Here is a 21,398-nt window from a genome sequence, read left to right as displayed (position 1 = left end):
ACTCTTTACTATTAATGAGAACTCATCTACTCTCATGGACGTAGCCCAACTTAGAAGGAATCACGTATATTTTGTGTTTACTTCTTTATCTCTATTGCTCTACATATTCACTTACATTTAGTGACTAGAGCAATCTTGCGAATGTTACAAACTTAACATTTTACGTTGTACAAAGTCCATCAACATATATAACTTGTGAAGCATACTGAAAACGATAAATCTCTCATGCTCGCGTGGAACAAACATTATATTTTTCTCGTCCAATTAGAGACATCCGATAAAATCAAAACGACTTGTTTTCATTAATAATGGTCCATTTCTTTCTTTTTTTATTCATATTTTTATTTTAATTTATTCCCTTTTTCATTGTACTAAGAAAGACAATGAACTTGGTTGAAAGCAATTCTAAAATGACTTCAATCTCTTCTTGAGAAAATATTTCTTGTACCAATCTTTAATTAAAATACAAGTGCAAGAAAGAGCACATTAAGTACTTTTAGAAACCAAAACTATTTTCGCTAAAAGCTCTTTCAATTATTTAAAAAAAAAAAGAACTTAACGAAAAGCTCTAGATAATGTTCAATTTAACGAAAAATCATATTTTTACACTAAAAAAATCAATCTTGATAATATTCGCTTTACCATTTATTTTATCTTTATCGTTAAAACTTAAAATTTTCAAATTATTTTGATTAGTTTTCATTTTTAAAAACACTTCTCAACAGGCCTAATTATTTTCCATTTAATATTCAACATTTCTTTGTCCAAATTGTCCACGTTGAGACCGTGGTTGGTTCACATCATGATAATCACAAGCCTTTGCGGGGCCCAAGAGACATGTCCAAATCAACGTGATTGTTATTTGTAATTTCACATGGGCAAATGTAACAATTGGTTCTTAAACCTATCAACTACCGAGTGGGATTTGTCGAAGTTACATCATGTCGACTTCAAATAGAATTCACAATTTTGTCGAAGTTGCATCATGTGGACTTCAAACAGAATAGTTTTTACAGTGAGTGAAACTACCGTAAGTTGAATAAAATTAACATACTATTAGAAAAGCTTTGCTACACATCGCGCATGACATGTCGGACTCTGAATGCTCCTAAACAAGTTATTCTCCTTCAATACAAGGTAGTATTTTACATATTTTATTATTAAATAATTTCTTGCATAATGTAACAGGATAATATGTTCATATGACAATCACTTTCAGTTTTCCATCTAATAACTTAATGCGTCAAATTCTTTTCAGAAATATGGTCTATGTATCTTGATTTATGAGAAAAATAAAACAAAGGAGAAGAAGAAAGAAGGCTTAAAATGTGTAATAGATTATTTGCTCACGGTCCTGCATCGGCGATTCAGCAGCCAGTTTTCATTGGTCATTTCAATCCTCCCACGCATGCATGGCTTTTATGGTACCACTTTGACTCTCCTTGACCTAATGCCTAGCAGCAGCAACACAGACACTGAAGAACATTTAAGCAGGAGTCCAAGGAGTAAAACTTTGGTGTACCAGGTGTAAGAATATGAGTATGAGATAGAGAAGTTTTAGGACCAGTTATAGGTATTCAATTTTGATAGAAAGTCTTGTTGATGAAAGGAATGCTGATCCTTGACAAAGAAGGATTTTGTTTAGCATTGGGATCAGATTGCAAGACACGGAAACAAGTATTTGTTTCCTATGAGGATTTTGATAGAAAATCCTAATCTGTTTTGGTAAAGTCTATATGTATTATGTATATATATAGTGACCTCTCTTCGCACAGAACAAACACTCATATTGGACCAAAACCTATATGTGAGTTGAGCTCTTGTTAATCTGCAAGAGAAGAGAAGGATCACTGAAGGCTTGCTGCGATGGCTTCGAGTTCAGGTGCTGCTGCAGGTATCTTTTCCTTTCTGGTTTCTTGTGTACACATAATCAGTTGGTTCTCTCTATGGTTGTAGTACATGTTTTGGTCTCGGTGTTTGTTAATTCTATGCTTACACCGGGTTCACGCGACGAGAGACAAAGACACAACAGGTTCGTAAACCCATGTGTTACAAATGTGATTGCCTTGTTTTAAAGTTCGTAGATACCCATTACTAGTTACGGATCCACTTAGGGTCCAGTGCATGTAATCTCCCCACTCCACTATTGTTATACACGAAATTGTCCAACGTCCATCGAATGTTTCTCTTAAGCATGAATGTCACGAGAGTAAGATGTTTAACAAAACGTCTCGTAGAAACAACTGACCAAAATAAAGTGCAGCATCTTACTCTTAGGAGGAAAATTTACTGAATCCGCCACCGACTACCAAGAAGCCAAATTTAAGAAAATCCAGCCTTCCCGACAAAAACCCTTTTATTATTAGTGTGTGAAATAGACCTGCACAAGATGACAACCCTCTTTCCAATCCCTTCTCTCCCTTTCCAGCCAAACCAACAACACAAACATAAATTTCAGGAAAACAAACAAACTGAATTAATAAAATGGAAGGAGACTTACAGCTCAGTAGCCTTCCCGACCAACAATCCGCACAGCTCAACCAAATTGCTCTAAATATAAATATTTACAAAAGCAGGCAAAGGGAAAGAAATTTTAAGACTACCCCCATTTTTCCAAAACAGAAATGTGTGTAACAATAAAAAACCAAGGACATGTAGCTTGGAAACTTGATAGCATTTTCTTTTTCTTGCTGCAAAACTTGCGGTCTGATATATAATGTGCTGTTGGATCAGCTGTCAAATGACCCCATCTAAAGGAAGAGAGGAGGACTTCATCTTTATACAAATATAGGCACTGCCCTCCGTCTCTTTCCAGATCAGATGACAGAAAATGAGGCAAAAAGGATGTTCATGGGAGTGAATTCATGGAAGAGAGAGAGAGAGGGAGTTGGAATTGATACAGTAAGTGATTGATGTAACTACCTTTTTATCTTTCTTTTGAATTTGCGAATATTTTAGTATGTTCCGGAGATTTATAACATTGAGATTTTGATTGTTAGATTCTTGATCAAGGATATGATATCCGATAGTTAAAATTTCAATGTATAAGATATCCGGAAGCATATTAAAAAATTTCTTAAATTTGAACCTTTGTCATTAAGTATTATGTCTTCCACTGTCCAGCGGTCACTCTCTAACCTGTCCGCATATTCATAGTAAAAATCAACCTATTTTACAGTAGGTAACAACCCACAACTATCCCCATAAAGATTTTTCAATTTATTTTTACTTTTTTTTTTTTTGTATGAACTTAAGCTGAATCATCTCTTTTACTTGACAAAAGTCTTTGCCATGCATCAATTTTCTAACTTTTTATTAAATTTGAAATTTACAGTGACGTAAAGTGAAGTTTTTCTGTTGTCATCAGCAATGCCAAATATAAACTAACATCAACTGTAGCATCAGTAAGAGAAAAGAGTAATAATAATTTCTGCTTTAGTCCTTCTTTCCCTACATGGTTTCATAAATCACCCCTTTACCTCATCACATTTAAGCAAAGTGATTTCCACATTTTTATTCTCTCACCGTCGTATAAAACAAAGATTTGAAGTGTAGAAGAAAACGAGAGCGTAAAAAGCCATGACTTTGGTAAAAAGGGGGTGGGGGATGGAATGGGAGGGGGGTTTTGAAAGGACAAATGTTCTTCAGTGGTGGGGCTTTCTTCAATGTCATTGTGATGAGATGCTGAAACAAAGTGGGGCACAATGTTAAAAAAAAAAAAAAAAAAGGAACAAGCAATTAGTTGTCTTTCTGATCTGTTTGTTTAGATTTTAGCAGCATTGATTCTTCCCAAAGTTCTTGTTTTCTAAGTAGATTCTTGAGATCAGCCAGTTAGCATTTCTCAGCTCTTTGTCTGCACCAAAACCCCACAAGCAATATAAATTCAAATTTCCATGTCTTTTTTCTGGTGCCAAAGACTGAAAGTATAATATTTAAGTCTTATAAGTTATTGTGCTGCCACATATATGACTAGTTGCTTGATTCCAACTTGCTGAAATGCCAAAGCCATCTGCTGCTATAGTTGGAGGAGGTGCCGCTGGGGCACTTGCCTTGCTCGCAGTCGTCATTGCATTCGTGTGGTTCTGCAGGAACCATTGCAAGAGTTTTTCGAACAAGAACTCTGAAACGGGTTCCTCAGATCCATCTGCAATAGGTAAGACTCTTGTCTTCTTCTTTTTTCACATGAGCTGCAAATGTACGTTAGTTAGCCATGGCAGCGTGTGCCTCTTTGCACCCAAATTTGAATCCCGCTTCTCGTTATTAGAGTAGTTCTGAATATCGCATTTGTCAAAAGAAAATTATGCTACATTGCCTAATCGATGGGTGTAGTGTTTGTTAATCACTCTGATACCTTGCTCCCCACCATTGTCAGTGGAATGGAATAGGGGTGGGCCAGGCTCGGAAGCAAGACATGGGCCGAGGTTTTTCACATTGGAGGAGTTAGACCAGGCAACCAAGCATTTTGATGAAAGCAGTCTGCTGGGATATGGAAGCTTTGGCCTGGTTTATAAAGGATTGCTGCGTGATGGGACTGTTGTGGCTATCAAACGGAGGTCTGGTGCTCCTAGACAAGATTTTGTCTCACAGGTATAACTGATCATGAAAGAATAAGAAGTATATTGCTCTATATTTATGTGCATTACATAATGCAGCTCGTACATAGTTGCTTAACCAATCGTTTGCTAAGCGGAAAATGAAGATAGTGTCAGGGGTTCATAGTGACAAGTTATTACTTGGCAATGTGGCAACAGGTGACATACTTGTCGGAGATTCATCATCAACATTTAGTTAGAATTCTCGGTTACTGCCAGGAAAGTGGATTTCAAGTACTGGTTTATGAGTATTTACCAAGTGGCAGCATCTGCAATCACCTATATGGTAATTCTTTTTACCTTTTTCACGGATCATATGTGTGTGCGCGTGCGTAGTACTGGTTTTATGAGGATGTTTCAGATGCTATTCAATTTGTGGCAGATACTAGATCGGAGCCATCAACTAAATTCGAGTTTAAGCAAAGGCTATCAATAGCTTTAGGTGCTGCGAAAGGTAAGATCGAATGGGAACTCCATAACAAACGAAGAGATTAAGAACCATGTTTGAAGATTTTAAGCCTCTAATTTTGCAGGTTTATCCCACTCCCATAGTACACAAAAACTTCAAAACAGCCAATGTATTGGTTGACGAGAACTTCACTGCTAAGGTTGCAGATGCAGGGATCTCAAAACTGCTAGAGAAGATTGAAGAAGCAGGTCCTTCACGCACATCTAGTGTCAATTTTTTCGAAGATCCAGAGTAATTCGATGCCTTCTGAATGAACTCGGTTTTTGTTTTGGCGCTTTCATTCATATTCAGAAGCTAACAATGCATGTGATAGGGCTGGATCACCCGGGGTTACCTCCGAAATGAGTGATGTGTACAGCTTCGGGGTTTTCGCTTTGGAGCTTCTAACTGGACAGGAGGCTTTGCACATTGGCTTCTTGGGATCAAATGAAAGCTTATTTCAATGGGTATGAATAAGCATGCACTTTAATTGTCGATAAAATGAAACTATATTTACACCCCATTTATCAACTACATTGTTGATCACATCTCTTTTAAACGTAGACTCACCTGTGGGAGTGAATCTCCGCTCTCTAAGAGATGTGGTCACATAACTTTGCAATGTCTCTATACATATGCTAGTTAAAGGCTACTATTTGTCTTCTCAATAATATTTTGAACATTGTGAAGGTGGAATCATGGCTGAGTTCAAATAACCTAGCGGACCGCCGGCTAGCTGGAAGCTTCACAGCAGAGGGAATGAGGGACTTGATCAGGCTGACACTGCAATGCATGAGTTTTCCGGCAAAAAGGCGGCCGAAGATGGAGATGGTTGTAATGGAGCTTGAAAGGATTCAGGAGAAAGAAATGTCAATGACAACAGTCATGGGTGAGGGAACTGATACTATCACTCTTGGTAGTGTACTATTTACTTGAATTTTTTTTTTTAAATATTTTTACTATTATTAGGAGGAGAGAGAGAGTTCGAAACTATTATTAGAATGATCACTTCCACTTTTGCTTATTTTCTTGAAGAATATTTTCAATATATAAGCAATGGGAACTACAAAAAGTGAGGGTAACATATCTTGTTCTAGTTTTTTTTTCTCTTTCAAATATCTCGTACTCGGTTACACCTAACTCATGTACTAGTGTATCAAAGCTGTTTTACGTCACAAAATTTTGCGTAATTTCTAAATATACCAATATATTACATGCATTATTGAATTTAATAAATTACGGTATGCGTTTGAGAAATCAAATATAATTTAACCCGTGAATGTGATTCATTAAAAATACTATGTATCATACATTATACATTGTTGTATGATTAAGAATTGCCCACTTAGTTCACAACAAATAAAAATTCATGAGTTTTAACGTTATGAGGACTTGTATAGTTCTTTAGCATAAAGTTAAGCTAGACCTGCAAATGTGTGCGTTGTCACATTGGTTAGAGCGGATATGTATTTTCTCTTATGTACTTAAATTTGAATTCTCCTCTTCATAATTTAGATTCATTTGAAGGTAAGTTAGATCCAAAACTACCGACACCAAAAATATACGAGCGAAATAAGGTTGATGCATACCGGCTATACTTGGTTCTTAAATATGCTTGTCTCATACCTTAATGTAAACACCAAAGTTGGTCCTGGTGAGATTCCGTTCAGCAAATGTCAGTTCAAGAATACCCAACACAAGGACTATCTAGGTACACCAACTGTACAATTTTACCAAACCCGCTTCGCACATTAATTTTGACACCACATAATATCTAGCATTGGTGATCCCCATTAGGTACCTGGTTCAAAATTTTGTCCTATAACCTTGTGGATCATTCACAGTTCACTAGGGTTTTGACACAACTAGATAATAAGGCTCCAAATGACACAAAATTTAGGGAACATGGAATGATCATAACTTAATACAAACATGAAATACTTCTAAATTCGAATGGTAAAACGAGTGAAAGAGGTGATGACATTACTATTTGAACTCGAATGGTAAAACATGAAATACTTCTAAATCCACATGTTAGGGTTTATTAGGATTAATCTACATATTTTTCCTCGACATAAACTCATTGACTGTCAACGTTAGCAACTATTTGAACTCGAATCTAAGCACCCATTACTAAATCAACTTAAGGTTAACTATTTTTTTTTTTTTATATTACACAAATACAAGATGACATGACACAAATAAAACATGTAAGCGTAACCCGACATCTCACTCACATGAACCCACTGAATTTTTAGAGCACATAAAAGAAGAGTAAATAACTAGGATAGGCATTCACTTCCAAGTAGTATTGTTTTCATGAGCTCCCCTACCACTTATCATAACCACATTGCCTCTATGCATTCACCCACTTCTTCATCGTCCAATAACTCACTGAGTTGTACATATTTTCTCTGATTGGGACTGCTCACTAAGTGAATGCATGACAAATTCATATGAAGCCGAACACAGGACCATAGTAGATTTCCTTAGCTGCCACGACCCACAAAACACCCTGTCTCCCGCCATAATTTGGGCAAAAGGGTCCATCAAGATTTTGGGTTTGCCCTACCCAAAATTTCCTTCCCTTTATCATTTCAACTTCCACTTTCTCATACATTACACATGCGTGTGTGATTAGGAGTTGTTGTCAAATTTTTAGAGAGACGGGTCATTGACCACTTCTAACCACATTGATATTGTTCTAATTTAATCACTTATTGTCAAGTGTGCGGTTTTATATAAGACATATATTCAACAGTTGTATATAAGAAGAGAGGAGAATATTAGGGTGTTAAGAGTGAGAAAGTGAATGAGCAAAATAAAGGGAATGTTGTTGACAACCATTTTGGTTTTAGATTTTGTGTTAGTGATAGAGGAAAATACAAAAGAGAAATGACAGATGAATAAAAGTAGATGAAGGGTGGTGGGAGAGATGTAAAAAAACGCGTAAGGAAGGGCACGCACAATAGAAACTAAAAATAAAGAATGATCATTAGTTGTTTTTACTTTCAAGAATTTATTTCATTCTTCTTTATTTTTTCCTCTCTCTTCCATCGCCCTTTAAAGTTCCTTCGTGTATGAAGAAAACACTTGTAAAGGGCTAGTAGTTGCGTTCATCTTTGCACGCGGAGTCATGTGGTTGAATCCTCATGGTTGTTTTATTCTTTATCAAGACCTTTGTTATTGAAAAGATCTTCATCTTTCTGGAAATCTCAGATACATGTTGTAGATGGCTCTTCACAAGCCAGAATTTGAGTTTGATGCAGTTCATCTGGAGTTGGAACTGTTTAGCCCTGAAATTGCTGAAAAGCCTTATGTAGTTGCATTTAACAAAATGGACCTTCCAGATGCATATGAAAACTGGTCATCATTCAAAGAAAATTTAGAAGCTCGTGGGATTCGTGTTTTTGCATGAGTGCATTGGAAAGAAAGGGTACTCATGAAGTGAGCTCTGCTGCTTATGAGCTTCTACGAGAAAATACAGTGGCCGAGGAGGAGTTCCCAGGTCTATTTACTTTATTTTTTTCTGTATTAAAAAGGTTTCTGAATCTAAATGCATACATATATTATCTTGTGGATTTTGTTTTATACTCACATTATCACACAGACTATAGGGTAGTTTAGATTATACATGTTATTATATAGATGATTTGATGACGGGTTAACAAATATATATGTCACTGTTTAATTTGGAAGTAAGCTTTACTATAGAGATGTAAGCGATGCTGGAATTGATTGAAAACGTAAGAGAAATGGGATGAGTGCATTATTGTAAATGTTTTCACATTGTTGTAAGAAACAAAATTCTGTATATGTTCTAAAAGAAGATAAGGGGAAAGAAAGAGAAATTATTTTATGAAGCACTGCAGAGCTTAAAAGTTTTTATTTTCAGCTAACTAATGTTTTAACATCCATACCTGCTTGTATTTATAGGATAAATAAGCTTTAAGGTTACTCGTTCACTGTGTTGACAAGTCTCCTTTGTTTTGACATGGAAGACCCGGTCAATCTGAATCATGTGGCTGAGATGGTGCATAAGCAGCAAATTGCGTCTATTAATGAGTTTGAGATCACTCATGACAGCAGTACCAATACTTGGCAAGTTGTGGGATCTGGGTTGCAACGCTTTGCTCATACGAAAAATTGGAGGTAGGTTAGAAACTCTTTAATGTCTGTGTCACTGTGATAATTTTTCATCGTATGCTTTCTTGATATCACAAGTCTGATCTGTTATGATATCAAATTTGTTTCGTTATCCATTGGTTATAGTGGAAAGTTCAAGTTGCAGTATAATGGGTGACCTGCGTTGTGGATTCATATCATGAAATTATGACTAATAGAAGTCTTTTCGTTTGGTTTCCTCTTTCTTCTTAAAAGAATAGAGCATGTTAAGGGGGAAAGATAAATGGTGTGAGTCTGACAATCTCGCAAGTAAATAGAGTGAAGGAACAACCACCAGTTTTTATGATGTAGTATGTTAGAAAATATATAATGAGGATTGATGCATTAATGAAGATCAGATCAACAGACAACAGCCACCTCTTTCTTTTTCAATTGTTTTGTGCTAATGCAGCACTTGAAGATGAAGATTTTGTTGACGCTTGGCTCGATATAAATCTTGGTTAATTACTTTGTATTGGTTATCCTTTTTTTTCTCTCCATCATAAACTTGTTTATGGCCTTACGTATTAGAAGGGAAACCATTTGTTTTGTAATAAAAGGAGCTCACGTAGAAATAATTTGGGTGAGCCAATTTGTGAGATTCTCTTTATACATTTGTTATCTCAATCAGTTAATTATAAATTGAGAGTTATTTCTTTCATTCTATTTGTTCCGTTTGGTGCTCTAGCACAACAATTGGTATCAGAGCCACTAGGCTCATCCGTATCAAATTTTGTATTTGAAACTTGCTTGACGAAGATGGTTGTTCAACTGGAATCGGGAGGCACGCATCCTTGGCCGGAATCACACGTTTCGCATTTGGCAAAAACAACAGTTCAAAATGCAAAGTTTGAAGTTGAAAAGTTTGATGGAACAAATAACTTTGGTATGTGGCAATGTGAGGTTAAAGATGTGTTGGCTCAACAAGATTTGGACTTGACGTTAGAAGACAAGTTGGAGGATATGGAAGAAGCTAAGTGGAATAAGTTAAATCGAATGGCTTGCTCTACGATTTGCTTATGTCTTGCAAAACCTCAAAAGTATTTTGTCATGCGAGAAACATCAGCTAAGTCGCTATGGCAAAAATTGGAGGACAAGTACATGACAAAGAGCATCGAAAATCGCCTCCATTTGAAAAAGCAGTTGTACCGATTCCAGTACAAAAAAGGTACGAAAATGATTACACACCTCGATTCATTTAACAAATTAATCGCTGATTTGTTAAATTTAGATAAAGATGTCAAGGATGAAGATAAAACCTTGATTTTGTTAAATTCATTACCTGAGGCATATGATCATTTAGCTACTACTTTAATTTATGGTAAAGACACCAGAAATTTTGAAGATGTGTCTAATGCATTGATGATCCATGAAGTTAGACATAAAGATAAGCAAGTCCAGAATACGTCATCAGATGCTTTGTTTGTTACAGGCAGAATGAATGAAAGACGAAGATTCAATAACAGAAGAAGATCTCAGTCTCGACCACGAGGTAATTCACAAAATAGAAAAATACTAGACAAAGATGAATGTGCATTTTATCATACAAAGGGACATTGGATAAAGGATTGCCCTAAGTTGTAGAAGAATAACAAAAACACCAATGCTAATGTTGCACTTAGTGATGATGAATCTGATTATGCTTTGGCTGTTACTTCTGCTTATGATTATGATGTATGGATTTTGGATTCTGGTAGTTCTCATCACATGTGTCCAAATCGAGATTGGTTTACTAATCTAGAAGTTGTAAAGGCGGGAACTGTTTTATTGGGTAATGATTATGCATGTAATAAAAAGGGAGTAGGAACAATTAAGTTGAAACATCATGATGACATCGTTAGAGAGTTATCTAATGCATGGTATGGTCTTGCTTTGAAGAAAAATTTAATTTCTTTGGGTGCCTTGGAAATCAATGGGTTTAATGTAAATATGTCAAATGGTGTTCTAAAAGTTACTAAAGGTGCTTTTGTTACAATGAAGGGAATCCGAAAGAAGAATATATATTTCCTGCAGGGGAAAACAGTTTTAGGTGGTGTAGCCACAATTTCTGAAAAACCAGATACTGACAATACCAAGTTATGGCATATGAGACTTGGACATGTTGGTGATTCAAGCCCTTGTGAAACAGGGACTGCTGAAAGGAGCCAAAACTTTCAAGCTTGACTTTTGCGAGCATTGTGTTTAGGGTAAGCAAACCGAGTTAAATTTGGTACTGCTATGCATCAAACTAAAGGAATCCTAGATTATGTGCATTTAGATGTTTGGGGTTCTACCAAGATTGCATCATAGAGTGGTAAGCACTGGTTTGTAACTTTTGTTGATGACTATTCTAGAAGAGCTTGGGTTTATACAATGAAGCACAAAGATGAGGTGTTAAATATTTTCTTAAACTGAAAGAAAATGGCTGAAAACCAAATTGGTAAGAAAATTAAAGTTTTGAGGTTAGATAATGGTGGTGAATACACCTCTGATCCATTTTGCGGAGTTTGTAGAGAAGAAGATATAATAAGGCATTTCATTGTTTGTGGAACTCCCCAACAAAATGGAGTTGCTAAAAGGTTGAACAGAACGTTACTCGAAAATGTTAGATGTATGTTGGCTCAATCTGGTTTAAGTAAGGCATTTTGGGCAGAGGCAATTACATATGCTTGCCACATTATCAATCGTTTACCTTCATCTGCAATTGAGGGTAAAACACCTATTGAGAAGTGGACTAGAAAATGAGCTTCTGATTATGATTTTCTTCATATTTTTTGTTGTCTCGTTTATTTCCATGTAACTCAAAGTAATCTTGATCCGAGAGCCAAGGAGGCTATTTTTGTGGGCTTTAACAGCGGTGTCAAAGGTTACCATTTGTGGTGTCCAGATTTGAAGAAACTTGTAATCAGAAGAGATGTGACTTTTGACGAAACTTCTATGTTACAAAGCAACTCAAAAGGTTACCATTTGTGGTGTCCAGATTTGAAGAAACTTGTAATCAGAAGAGATGTGACTTTTGACGAAACTTCTATGTTACAGAGCAACTCAAAGACAAGCGTTGATACAACTCAAGTTCCTACGAGAAGTTTTCAGGAGGTGGAGTTTGAAAAGATTGCTACCACTACTCCACTGCCTGTTTTGATTGAACAAGAAGTAAATGAAGGTTAAGAAGATGAAGATGTCTCTTCCTAGGATGAAGAAGAGGCTCATACCAAACATCCTTTAGTTATAGAGTGCATTGCTACAAGTAAAGGCAAGAGAAACACAAAGAGACCAGTAAGATATAATGATTATGTTGCTTATGCTCTTCCTATTATTAATGCAGAATTCCCAAAAAGTTATAAGGAAGCCATGAACAACTCTAAAAATATAGAGTGGGGTAAGGCTATGGATAAAGAAATGAATTCTCTTGTGAAGAACAACACTTGGGAGTTAATTCAATTGCCTCCCAACAAAAGAGCTATTGGCTACAAGTGGGTGTATATTAAAAAAGAAGGTCATCCATGAGAAGACAATGTGAGATTCAAAGCACGAGTGGTAGCAAAAGGATATGCACAAAAGAAAGGTATTGATTATAATCAAGTATTTTCTCTTGTTGTGAAGCATTCATCTATTCGTATTATGTTAGCCTTTGTTGCACAATTTGATCTTGAACTAGTGCAACTTGATGTTAAGACGACTTTCTTACATGGAGATCTTGATGAAGAAATTTACATGTCTTAGCCTGATAGGTATCAGGTAACTGGAAAAGAGAAATGGGTTTGTAAATTGAAGAAGTCTTTGTATGGATTGAAGCAATCTCCAAGACAGTGGTATTTGAAGTTTGACGAATTCATGATAGGTCAACATTATTTAAGAAGTCAATATGATCGTTGCGTTTATTTCAAAAAGTTGCAAGATGGGTCTTTCATTTATTTATTATTGTATGTTGATGATATGTTAATTGCATCGAAGAATATTAAGGAGATTGAAAAGTTGAAAGCACAGATGAAGAACAAGTTTGAGATGAAAGATCTTGGTGAAGCGAAAAAGATACTCGGTATGGAAATTACTCGTAATCGAGAAAAAAACTTGGTGTATCTCACACAAAAACAATATTTGTGTAAATGGCTTCAACGTTTTGGGATTAATGATGCCACCAAACCTATGAGTACTCCAATGGCTATTCACTTTAAATTAAGTGCTTTGTTATCTAAAAAAAACAATGAAAGAGAAGCTGCAAATGAAGAATATTCCATATTCTAATTTGGTTGGTGACTTGATGTATACTATGGTATGTTCTCAACCAGATATTGCTCATGTCGTTGATTTGGTTAGTCGCTATATGCATAATCCAGGAAAAGAACATTAGCAAGCAACTAAGTGGATTCTAAGATACCTACATAAGACTAGAGATGTCTGCTTATGTTTTCAGCAAAGTGATAGTAGTTTTGAGAATTTTGTGGTTGCATATGTTGATTTTGACCATGCTGGAGATTTGGATAAAAAAAGATCAATTACTGGCTACTTATTTACTATGGCCAAAGGGCCAGTTAGTTGGAAGTCCACACTACAGTCCACAATCGCTTTGTCAACAATGGAGGCCAAATATATGGCTATTGCGGAAGCTATAAAGGAGGCCATTTGGATACATGGACTGATAAAGAATCTAGGAATTTATCAAAAGCAGGTGGAGCTACATTGTGATAGTCAAAGTGATATTCACTTGTCTAATACCAATTTATCATTCGAGGACAAAGCATATCGATGTTCGGTTTCATGTTATTCGTGAGATTTTGTCCAAAAGTAAGATTATTTTTCAGAAAGTTCCAACTATGGACAACCTAGCTGATATGTTAACAAAAGTGCTTGAACCTGCTAAGTTAGAGCATTGTTTGTACATAGCTCATATACTGTGTTCCTATATATGTTTGTGATTATGAATCTCGCCAAGGTGGAGATTGTTGACATGTGGCTCAATATAAATCTTGGTCAATTACTTTGTATTGGTTATCCTTGTTTTTCTCTCCATCACAAACTTGTTTATGACTTTACGTATTAGAAGGGAAACCATTTGTTTTGTAATAAAAGGAGCTCATGTAGAAATAATTTGGGTGAGCCAATTTGTGAGATTCTCTTTATACATTTGTTATCTCAATTAGTTAATAAATTGAGAGTTATTTCTTTCATTTTATTTGTTCCGTTTGGTGCTCTAGCACAACAGATTTTCCCGAATTTGAATAGCTTATGAGCACATAATGTCTTTAGATATAAAGAAGGGGGTAAGGGGAAAAGAGACGGAGGGGGGAGGGGGAGGGGGGGTGAAGTGATGGTTTTATGGGATAAAGTTTGGTTTTTGACATCAATGAGGGCTTAAGTCTCTTTTGAGTTTCGGGAAATTCCTTTTTCCTCTATTTTTTTCATATTGGAGAGCTATCGTTTAAGTTCTGGAGTGAAATATAGCATGCAATGTTTTATGTACGATAGTTAGCAGTTTGTTCTTATTGCTGTATTGTTTTAAAGGACACAGGTAGTCCATTGTTCAATACATTTTTTATAAAATTATGTGTTTCATAAAAAAATAAGAAAAAAGTAACCATGTGCATGTAGCAGGGCTCTAAGTAGCACCCTTGTTTTAGGTATTAATTGGTTTTCTTTTGTCTCACACCGTCACACGGAACACATGGTGCTCATCAAATTACGTCTATAATCTGTAGTCAGATCATGCATAATTCAATGTTCTCCAAATTAATTATGATGCCTCAGTGTTGCTGTTTAGTATAATTTGCATCTTGTTTTAGCTGTTCCAATCCTCATGGAAAATTTGTCATGAATGCTTTCGAACAGGTATGTGGATTCTGGGAGAAGGTTCTGACATGTTCTGGATGCTTGTGGCATGAACAAGTCTCTTATAAAACTTGGTGTGAAAGAAGGCGACACGGTGATCACTGGAGATGCATGTTGCTTTGCTCTTTATTACTTTGTGTTCCATATTGAAGTGTCCAACTTATAGCGTTGTTTCTTCTGATATATTCTCATTTGCTTCCTTCAAATGGAAATGGTCTGGCACGATGCTGCATATAATTCTGGTTTTTCAAGTTTTAGGAAAGGATCTACAGAAACAACCAAGCGGCCTCAATGAAAGTGATCTCGTGTCTCGTGTGTTATTTCACTGCTATCAGATAGAAATAGAAAGGTATCAGCTCTTGCAATTTCTTTCTCTTCAGAATGTGGTATAACAACGAAGTATTTGTTTCTTTTCCCTTTCCATATATGATCTTGACACAACTCATGAAATTTGGTAACAGCTGTTGAAAGAATGAAAAAGGCATTGATGTCTTTATATCAAAGCTTTGGTTATCCTTTCATTTCTGATAATACTCACACATTTGCACGCCTATGAACATACTCGAGCGCAAATGTTCGCGCATTCATATCTATACCTGTTTGCACCCACACGACGAACGCACACATAGAGAAAGCTTCAATTCAGGGATGCCCTTGTACGGCCCACACCGCAATGTAGTTCAATAATCCTAACCATTTCCTTAAGCCTACCCCAAAAAATTATCAATGCAAAAAAAATCTCTCAAATGCAAAACCATTCTCAATCAAATGGTTGTCGTTTCATTGCCTTCTTGAAATGTTTTTTTCCTACAATTAGATGTCTTAATGGTTCTTCTTTTGTCTAAACTTTTGGCAATGACAATTTGTGAATGAAGGATTAAATGACGGTTTAAATTATTGAAACAAAATTAGGAGTGGACCCGACAAAGTGTCCCTCGTATGATGTTATCTGACGTACCATTTGGTACGTGGGATGGGACGGAACAGAGTGGGACAAGGCGTTCCGTCCACGTTTGGTGCGCCTAAAACGGGTGGAACGAGCTGTTCCACGGGACGAGTTTTGGGTGAATTTTCGTTCCACCTCACTCCCCTGCTCCGTTCCGTCCAGTCCCGTCCCATTCCGTTATGACCCGTCCCGTCTGCATACCAAACGATACCTGAGGGATCCCTCGATAGAAGCGGACTTGAACTGATCAATATGTACCAATTTGCCTTCAACTGCTTGCAGTTAATCATGCAACGATGTGAAGCTTCTTTGTGTAGAAAGAGGTAGAAGCTCAATAAGGATGTCGAAACTGTACAGGAAAGAATATGGAAAGAATAATTACTAGGGGTGGGCACGGTGCGGTTTGGTGCGGTTCCACCCCTAAACTGAAACCGGAACCGAAATATATTAACGGTTCGATTCGGTGCGGTTCCACTTAAATTTATTACTAGAACATTACGGTTCGGTCTACACCGCTTCCGATCCGGTTCTTGCCGGTTTACGGTTCCTAATAATAAATTATTTGAACACCAAATCATTATGCATTCAAATACATCTTCTAAAACTGATTACATAAAGTTGCATACAACACATCTTTTTTAATGCAAATGTCTTTGGTAGTGACACCAAGTCAACAAAAAAAGACAACTAAAATACATATGCACTGGTCAATCAGTCGCAGTCAACAAACAAAAAAATGATGAAGCAAATTGCAGGTTTTCAGACTTCAAACTTCAGAGAGCAAGCAGGAAGCAGCAGCTCCTGTACACAATCAATTAATCAAACAACATATAATCGAATCACACAACTTATTCCAGAGAGCAAATTTCAACTTGCTGCCACATATTTAAACAGAATATGCTGACAAATTTCAACTTGCTGCCACACACAAATTTAAACAAAATCTTATGCATTTTGACTGCCATATGCAGGTTTAAAATATGCATTTTGACTGCCTCTGCATGAAATCCAGAACCCCATCTAGTTTGATCCACATTAACCGAACCAATAACAGCAAAAAGCGGGAACAAGTACGCCAAGCAAGTAAAGATCACCGCCATGAAAAGAGCCACCGGAAAAGTTTTTTGGGGGTTATCTACTTCCCGAGCTAAAGTACTCACATTGTCCCAAAAATTTAAATTCCAAAAGAGGGTGTTGAAGAACAAGTTCCAATCTTTCTCCACACCCTTCCGCCCGAGACTCAACCAACGGTGAGGATGAATCTTCGGAATGGTAATCAAACACATCAAAATAAAAGGCGAAGGGGAAGCGACAGCGAGAAGAACAGCAACATATCCAACAATAGTTAAACCAGTATAGTTTACGAAAGATAGAATCAGAGTAGAAACAGAGATTGCAACTTGCTGCCACACACAAATTTCAACTTACTGCCACACACAAATTTAAACAAAATCTTATGCATTTTGACTGCCATCTGCAGGTTTAAAATATGCATTTTGACTGCCACTGATTGAAAGAGTAAATTATAAATTCCACTAACTATCAATAGATTCAATACTAACAAAAGGGAAAATATAAAAGTGAAAGATTAAGGAGAAAAGGTGACAAGGAAGGTGCTAAAAAAATTAAAGTTACATACATACCATCACTAGTAAAAGGTGATAAGTTAGGATTGAATAGTTTATGAATCCGCAATGCTATTGCTAGATGTGCCACCATTCCTTTTTTCTAGAACATATAAAAATTAAGAACTCATTAGAAAATAAGAAAGTAAGCATGCAATAATACAAGAGAAAAAACAAAAACAAAGTAATGAAAAATAAATATTCATACCTGTTTCAAGTGCTTCATAAAACTCTATATCTTCCAAGATTGTCTCATCGTCTAAAATTGAGATGTTATTTGACATCAACCAATTTTGAGTACAAATTAACCTCTCTACCATTAGAGGAGTCAATGAAGAACGATATGAGTTCACAATCCTTCCTCCCGTGCTAAAGGCAGATTCTGAAGCTACCGTTGAGACCGGAATTGCAAGAACTTCCTTTGCAATTAGTGTCAACACTGGGTATTTAACACCATTCAATTTCCACCAATTTAAAATATCAAAATCTTGACCTACTTCCACTTTTTCATTGCGATCTAACAAGTACCTATCAAACTCATGGTTCGAGAACACGGCATTACTTGCTTCAACTTCTTTTATCCAATTTTCATCCATTTCAGCTCGTTTTTTCCCCCTTCCATGTTGAGTTGGATTAGCCCCACCAATAGTAGCTATAGTACTAGTAGTATTAGAACAACTACTAGCACTAGAACCACTTGGTTGGTTGGAAGAAGGAACATATTCATCATATAGTTTGAAGATTAGGCTTTTTATCTCATCCTTTTTAGCCATGGCTTCATCAATACTACACCCACGACGCTTCAAAATATGTGGCACATAACCCAGTTTATATCTTGGATCAAGCACAAGTCCGACAAATAGAAAAGGATTCACTTTAACAAGATCACCCCAATACTTATCAAATTTTACCTTCATGCTTCGTGCCATTTCATGCAATATCAAGCTTGTGTAGGTTTGAGTCAATAACACATCTTCTTCGATGAACAAATCAACTATCTCTTCATCAATTGCAAGCAAATCAGAAAAAGTAATATGACAAGCCGGATGCAAAGTAACACTCATCTTCAATGTCATTTGATAGAACACTTTCAAAAAATTCACAAAAATAGCAGCATTACTCCAATCTTCCATATTTGGTGGCCCATACCTCTTTTTACCATTGGAAGGTTCACCCACCCGTTCTTCTTCTTCCGGCAAATCTTCACCAAACCATGACAAGTATGCAATCTCATCATCTCCCATTCTCACAAAAGCTTTTTCAAATTTCAAAGCATTCGTTAACATCAAATAGGTGGAATTCCACCTAGTTGGCACATCTAAAAAAACAAGACCCTTGCATTCAATTTTTTCCTTCTTAACACAACTCCTAAAAGCTTCCACCCTTTGTGGAGAAGACATTACATACACCAACGCATTCCTAATAGCTAAGATGGATTTATCTAACGTTCTCAAACCATCTTGAACTATCAAGTTAACAATATGAGCACAACACCTAACATGCATGTGTTTTCCCTTGAGTATCATTCGTGAATTTTGCCAATGACACATCTTTGTCTTCAAATACTCTACTGCCACCTTGTTTGAAGAAGCGTTATCGACCGTGATGGTTAGAACATTCTCCAAACCCCATTCTAGCAAACAAACCTCAAGAAGTTTTCTAATGGAGTTCCCTTTGTGATTAGCTATGACACAAAAGTTTAGTATTCTTTTGTGCAACTTCCAATTACTATCTATGAAATGTGTCGTTATTACCATGTAGTTTACCTTTTGAATACTTGTCCAGGTGTCGGTTGTGAGGCTAACTCTATGTAAGGCTAACTCTGTTTTCAATTTTGCTTTCATTTCATCAAACATGAGGACAAAGTGTCTCGCAAGTGTCCTACGAGATGGTGGATAAAAATGAGGGCAAACAACACTACAGAAAAACCTAAACCCTCTCCTTTCAACATGTGTAAACGGCAACTCATCTAAAACAACCATTTGTACCAACGCCTTTATGCAATCCTCTTTCGTATTCCCCCTAGCCATAAGAGTACCAACACCATCATCAAAAGACAAAGTCTTTTGCCTTTTATCTAGATTTTTTCCCGGGTAACTTTTACATCTTCCTCCCTCAATATGTTTTCTAATGGTTGAAGTACCATTTCCAGAAGGGTTAGCTGCAAAGGTAGTAGAACAGTACTTACACCTAGCTCTCCTTCTAATTATTGTTTCTTTGGTCCCATCCGGCTTCACAATGTTTTCTATGTCATCGTATTCCACAAAATGCTCCCACACCGTTGACCTACGCCTACTGTAGCCAAGAGGAGGCAATGGAGGAATAACACTCAGTTGAGTTGGTGATTGTGCTTGAGTTGGTGATAGTGGTGGAGTTGGTGGTTGGGATTGGGTTTCAATTGGTGGTGATGGTGTTGAACCCGATAATGACGAAGGCGATGATGAAGAAACAGATGCAACAGAAGAACAAAAACCATGTGATGTTGATTGGTTCGTCATCCCTAAAATAGACAAAAATAAAAATGCTACTGTTAAACTTAAACTTAAGCAATGCAGATGCTACTGTTGGACTTGGAAATTGTTTAAATTTCCAATATGCAGCACCTAACCTCAACCTTGACAAAAGAAATGAAGACTGATACAACATGCTAGACATATGGAGTTGTTGAATTATGAATGCACCTGACCGAAACCTAACCAACAAAAGTAAGGTCATACACTACACCTAATAACATAATTGATTAAAGCGTACAAGATCTTATTTGTTTGTAATTTGTATATATAATGCATCACACTCCATGAATGCACATGTTAATTTGTGTTAATTTAGATAATTGAGTGTTAAGAACAAATAGTTATGTGTTATGCATGAATGTAGTTGTCTATAGGCATTGTTGTGTTGTGTTACATGCAACAAGAGTGATGTGGGTGAACTTCAAACCTTACGCTTCTCTATCTGGTATTGACTACCCGGTGCAGGTCACGAACTGCTGTTGCTCTATTGGAAAGATTAAAAATTTTGCTGCAGGTACTTCTCTTATTTGCACTTACGGGAAATTTGGTGATGTACCATTTGATCCTTAGTCAATACTCTGTTTATGAAACCTTTATCACTGTAATTGAATGCATGTTAATCAATACTCTTTTTTTTTGGGGTACCGGGGTGGGTGGGGTTGACGAGGACCTAAGCATTTTATGTTAAGTCAAACTAAATTGGATTTGCATCTTCCATAAATGCAGGTTCAAAACCCTCATAGTATTAAATACAAAGGGACGATTCAGGGCTTGAAGTACATATGGAGGACTGAGGGTTTCAGAGGCTTGTTTAAAGGCAATGGAACTAATTGTGCTCGCATAGTCCCTAATTCAGCAGTCAAGTTCTTTAGCTACGAGGAAGCATCAAAGTATGCTTCTCCATGTCCCAGTTTCTCCAACACCCCCCCCCCCCACCCCCCACAATTTTTTAATATGTGTACTGATTTGTATTGGCAGTTATATTTCCTGTCAGCTGCATTCTGATAACTTTTTCACCTTTATGTACTTTGTCCAAATAGGGGTATTTTATGGCAGGTAATAGGCATGGATGCAAGTACACAATTGTGTTTCCATGAATTTAATTTACACATAGTGTAGTCTAATATCTGATTTCCTTAAGAAAAATTCATGGACCAGTCAATATTTAAAATTTAAATGATCATGTTGATTCAAAGCAATACTATTATCAGTTATGCGCATGAAAATTTTCTGCAGGGTTATTTCTCCTCATGATTCAATATGATTTACAGTTTAACTTCTCTTGTACGGTTAGTGTAATGATTT

At 36.5% G+C, this 21,398-nt stretch overlaps 1 long non-coding RNA gene and 1 pseudogene across 1 annotated transcript; both read left to right on the top strand.

Annotated features, from left to right (window-relative positions):
• The first annotated feature begins 3,201 nt into the window (after positions 1 to 3,201).
• On the top strand, positions 3,202 to 6,259 carry LOC103943632 (annotated as a pseudogene).
• Positions 6,260 to 20,431: 14,172 nt separating this feature from the next.
• LOC125471441 lies at positions 20,432 to 21,149 on the top strand. The gene is made up of 3 exons (XR_007253627.1): positions 20,432 to 20,607; positions 20,820 to 20,983; positions 21,134 to 21,149. It is a non-coding gene; the product is annotated as an uncharacterized LOC125471441 (long non-coding RNA).
• The last annotated feature ends 249 nt before the right edge of the window (positions 21,150 to 21,398 follow it).

This window comes from the organism of the source record quoted next, unplaced genomic scaffold (assembly GCF_019419815.1).
Source record: "Pyrus x bretschneideri cultivar Hongxiangsu unplaced genomic scaffold, Pyrus_bretschneideri_v1 Contig6, whole genome shotgun sequence".
Taxonomy (NCBI): Eukaryota; Viridiplantae; Streptophyta; class Magnoliopsida; order Rosales; family Rosaceae; genus Pyrus; species Pyrus x bretschneideri.
Note: the sequence above shows the minus strand (reverse complement) of the source record. Positions and strands in the feature narration are given on the sequence as shown.